This window comes from Pinus tabuliformis, chromosome 7, assembly GCF_031772625.1.
Source record: "Pinus tabuliformis cultivar Carrire ecotype Pingquan chromosome 7, CPIR1, whole genome shotgun sequence".
Taxonomy (NCBI): domain Eukaryota; kingdom Viridiplantae; phylum Streptophyta; class Pinopsida; order Pinales; family Pinaceae; genus Pinus; species Pinus tabuliformis.
This window is the reverse complement of record NC_142293.1, coordinates 929,638,676-929,644,380: the sequence shown is the minus strand read 5'-3', so window position 1 is coordinate 929,644,380 and position 5,705 is coordinate 929,638,676.

The window sequence follows — 5,705 nt, the reverse complement described above, 5'->3', positions numbered from 1 at the left end:
CGAATGACATGATCCCATTGCTCAATATTTGGAGGAATATTACACAACGAATGCACTTGCAAAGAATAAGCTATTGGTCTTTCTCATTTTTTCTCATATGTCATAGTCCAAAGAGTGTGTATGTTTACCATCTACATGTAGTGCATCACAACACCATGGTATGTCTACAAAATGTTTCTTTTGTGCATTCACTCTTTTATATTCTATGGATGTTTTAGAACTCGAAGCGTGTTGGTCTTCACTGATCTATCTTTCTTGTTCGTTGGTTTACATGCATATCTTTGTTGTTAACCATGCATTCACCAACATGGGATATCCAATGTGCTAATGGATGCATTGGAAATATCACTTCATGTGAGTAGGTCCATGCACTATTTAGCATAGAAGTAGGAGTAGTATTTGCTTCTTGCTTTGCTTTGCTTTCCAGTTTGCATGTTTGTTTGATTTCTTGTTTTCTTTTCTTACTTATTTTTCTTTCACTTTACCTCTATTTTTTTCTTTTTTTCTTTCTTTGCTTGCTTGTACCTGTAGGTTAGTCTCTCGTCAAACTGTGTTTGGCTCTCGAGACAAGCTGGGAAAATCTAAGAGTACATGTACAACTATCAACACTTGGTTATCTGTTTTCCTCTCTCTTTATGAAGAGCTTATTGTCTTCAGTCGTGATGCCTTGATGGAAAATATGTTCTATTCATAGTGAGTCTTGGTGAAAACACAACACTTGCACTCTAACTAGCACCACCCACTCTAGTTGGTTGTTTTGGGTTAATGCTTGTTAGCTCAGTTAAGTAGAGTAAGGTGAGGGGGAAAACCTTAACAAGTATGTTAGAGGTATGCATAACATATTTCTCTGAAGGAACAACCTCTTATGCTCTCAATAAGTTGGGATCCATCTTCCGCCTATGAAATAAATAAGTGCCTACACACACTTCTTTAAAAAATTAAAAATTAAAAAATTAAAATATGAAAATTCTGAAAAAATGAATAAGGCGAAAGAAAAGACAGGCTTCCTCCTAAGAGATGTGATGCAAGTAACTCTGTTGGGGTACTGACTAGGCTCACTAGTAGTGGAGCGATGCTTATGTTCCTACGTGACTCCACCGGGGTACTATCTAGGCCTTGTGGTAGTGGAGCAACAACAGAGATGAAACTTAAACTTTGACTGTTATATTACTTGTCCACCAATATACCCCTCATCCCCAATCGAAAGAACTGGGTTGACTTGGCTTGGATGTGTGTTGACTAATCAAGAGAATGCTACGTACTACATCTTTCAAGAAAGTTAGTGTGGAAACCATGATGATAAAATAATAGAAAAATACTTCTGGAAGGGTTAGACTCACTTTTCAGAAAACAAGATCCATTCAGAGAGATGGAGTTCTACCAGTATGTCGCCAAGTGTTGTAGTGGCTACAACCACCCTCCAAAATTTTGTTTCACGTGCAAATTTCAGAGCCTACCTCGGATCCTGTGATTGATTATCCTTGGTCACTTATTGGTAAGCTGATGATTTCAAGATCCCCTCCTTGATCCTAAGATTTGTCCACATTCTCATATTTATGTAGCATGTGTCATTTCCAGGCATAGGGGTTGATGTTTTTCTTCAAGGGAAAGCATGTGGGCATGAGCAGTTTTCATCACATAGAAATGTTTCACACTCACTTCACGCATACTTGTCACGAATGTTGTTGTATCAATAAAAGTATGTCTTATGCATTCTGGATCATCTACATTATGTCACTAAGTGTCTATGTGTGATCACAATCAATTCCTAGCAATGTTTACATATGTTTCAATGATCTCACACTTAGCCATTTTCCTGAGGAACCTATACTCATCCTGCTTCCCTGAACTATTTTCTTTTCTTCTACAACCATAAATATTCCTCCCTTGCCTGTTGAAACCCCGCAGTGTGTGTAATTTTTGTGAGTAGCCTCCCGCAGCCTGTTACCAACTCCTCGGATAAAGTGGGCATTTTTTGTTGCAAGTATCCCCCTACTTCTTGCACTGTATCCTTGAGAAAATTGCATAGTTCAGTCCTCTAGCCTAGCCAGATCCCGTGGAAAGTCATTGCTGATCTAGATTTCCCATCTCAACCTCCCAGTGACCTCTGCGCAATTTTCATGAACAGTGTCCGAAGCCCGCATCCCATCTTGAAATCCACCTTGCGTAGTTTCAGAGCCTTTTCCTCTCTCCTTGTCACATGCATCTGAAAGCGAACGACGATGCATCATGGTAGACTAGGAGATTTCTCGATTTGATGTCGTCTTGTCATGAGTAATTGTAGATACAGGTACATGGATGAGACAAGACACGACGATGAATGGGATGAACAAGGAGTGCATGTGAGGAGATTGGTTCACGAATGGACGAACAAGGAACTCATGCAAGGATACTTGTTCACGAACGGGCAAACACATGAAGCATTCCAAAGTACAAGCAAAGGAGAAACATGCACATGCAACATCAAGTGAACAAAAAGACCATTGAAGAATCTGCACACCTTGCCATGTGGATTTGAGGCTATGATACACCAAGAGCACATCCATCACCCAATCGCACTGCAGCTCGACATGCACACCACCACTAGCATGAACACACCATCTCTATTGTGTTGAGTCATGTCATGAGTCATCTCAACCAAATCACTACTATGGGCCACACTATTGTAATCAATGTAATGTAATGTGGGATTCCAAGAGACCCACATGTAAATATGAAAAGTCATGTAAAGTTGAAGAGTCATGTAAGTCAAATGGTCATGACGGAAGTCGAACAGTCATAAGGGCCAATTTAGCCTTAGCTATAAATACCCCTCATTTGTACACAAAAAATACTTTTTGACCTTGGCTCCTCCCACATAACCTTGAGAGCCTATAATCTTTTCTTTGAGGAGTGAGCAGTGGCTCCAATGCCCCGTTATTGGGGTTAGTGATGTAATGGTGTACGGATGTGTCTTGAAATTTTCACTTAATTCAAAAGCCTGCTAATAGGACAACACGTTTTCACACATGTATTCTATTCATTTGTAAGACTATTCTTTAGACACTTGTAATGCATGTTGCTTTAACCTGTATTGAGACAGTTGAACTATTTTGGTTGTTTTAAGAAAATATAATATTGGAAATGTGTTGTATCAGTTGCTAACATTGTCTCACCCGTGTGGGCTATCCCACTAGACACTTGACAGATTCATTCTTGTAAACTTTTTATAATTCCTGTCGCACTCATGTGGACTATTCCGTTTGGAGTTGTACAATGTTCTATTTGTTCATCTTGTGTTTGTGACTGTTGCATCCATGTGGACTACTCCGTTGGAAGTTGTGAATGTCCTATTGTGTTGTGTGTCTCTAGCAGAGTTGGGACTATTCCCTTTCAAAATGAGACTCACTTCCACCCTCTCCCTCTGCAATGAAAGAACTCTAACACAAGCGACACTAAGCACTCACTAGGCACATGAATCTCATTGTTTGAAGACAAAGTAAACCACTCTCACATGCTAACAAGTAAGAGCTAAGGCATATCTTTAAGAAAATAGAAACTAGGCCATCATACCAGATGGGACTCACACACCAAATGGTGTGAGGTCTAGTTGGGACTTCATACCTGGGAGATCCTCTGAATGTTGGAGGGTCTAGCACCATCAACAAAACACTTATACTGAGACTAAATTTATGTTTAGGAGTTGATTGTTGAGAAATCACCCAATTCCATTTTATTGATATGAATTAAGATATATATCTTGAAATTATTCCCTCTTGGTTTCACAATTACTTCAAAATTAAACTTTTAGAACAATATTATCTAGCTATAAATGTGGCCCTTTAAAAATAATGTACTCACCAATATTTCAGTAATAAATGATTTGTGAAAAATATAAATTCCCACCAAGTAGATAGTGCCCAAACGTTTAGAGGGTGTAGGCCATGACCAACCTTTTTCTCTTTGTATTTGTATAGTTCTTCTACTCTGGACAACTTATACTAGAAAAACATATAGGGTTGTCTGATTCCCTTCTATAAATTGGGGAATTTTGAGGTTAAAAATGGGCCTCAAAACCAAAAATGTACTAACAAAATAACCTTTAAAAGAACCAATAAGATTCAAGATGATGATGTCATCCACACGGGTAAATAGGTTTTCCGTGAAAATAAGAAAACTACTTTTTATTTATTTTATTTTTGGTTTATCTCCTTATAGGTTTACTCTAATGGAATGTGTATACAATTGCTACATGTGGAATTAAATTCCACGCCCAACGATTACCCACTCTATATAATTTTGAGTAGACCCACACTAAGAAAAATTGAAAATACATGAAAAAACATGTTTGAAAGTAATTTTTCATGTATTTTTAATTTCTCTTGCTGTGTGTTTACTAAAAATTTTACAAAGTGGGAACTCATTGAATTGGAATTTAATTCCTCATCAAGCGATTGTCTATAGTTGAAATTTCAGTAAACTTATAAGGAGATAAGCCAAAAATACAATAAAAATGTTTTTTTCTTTCTTTTCCTTTAAAATTGCATCTCTTATTTTATTATTTTATTTAAGAGTCCCATTTTAATCCCCAAAATTCCCCCAATTAACTTGCATCAATCTCTCAAACAACAATGCCTAAAGAATCAACATGAACATGAAATTTCAATGCCAAATTTTAGAAAACAAATATTGGAGCACTTACTAATTTTTCGACTAATTTTTCGAGAAGGATATCAAAAGAGACTTATCATTACTATTTAATGAAAACTCTTGTCAACAATCATTCCATTGTTGTAGTTACAATGGTATGCGTTCCCCTAGTGAACCTCCCTCTTTTTCCCAATGTGTCAAGGAGGTAACTACAATGTATATGCATTACATTCCTCCATGTTAATGTTAACCACAATCATAACATTAAAACATGATGTTTTATTAGAATATAAATAGTGAATTCATCCAAACACACTTCCAAAAACTTGTGAGTGTATTCACATAAATTATGTACAAGGAACCTGTAAATTGCTACCAAGGCATTCCTAAAGTCAAAAAGCATGAAACTATAGACATAGAATCTCCATTGCATTGAAAAATTCAACTCAATTTTGTATTTTTATACCATATATACTTGGTGTTACCCTAATAACCCACCAGTGAATGTATATGTTTTCTTTATAGTTACACGATCTAATACTTCATCATTAGAGGGAGAAAAAAGGGGTTGCGAATGCAAGTTGCATTCAACACATTAAAATTCATGCAAAATATGATACCCCTAACTCATAACTTCTAAGTACTCATTGCTATTAATTGATTCACTATGTCTTCTCCACATAAAAAACATATTATCAATTTTCTCTTTTAGGTTTTTCTTTGTCTTGGGATTTAGCTGGTATGGACCTCTTTTGATCAATCTAGCACTAACTTCAATTCAATATACATCTTTCCAATCTCTCCCTTGATTTCCTTCACCTTTGTAATGTTCTATTAGAATAGGTTTACACTTTCTATAAGCATGGAAGCAACCTTATATACTATTTCATCATCCTAAAAAATATCAATAAAATCCATCCAAGGTAATTTTTTTGAGCTAATATATTTGTATCTCTCAAATGTGATCACTATATATTTATACATTCATTTATTAATATGGCGAGTTAATATATTTTGGACGTTTGTTCCTATATGTATATATTTGTTTTAGGATGACATGCATATGTAGATATTTT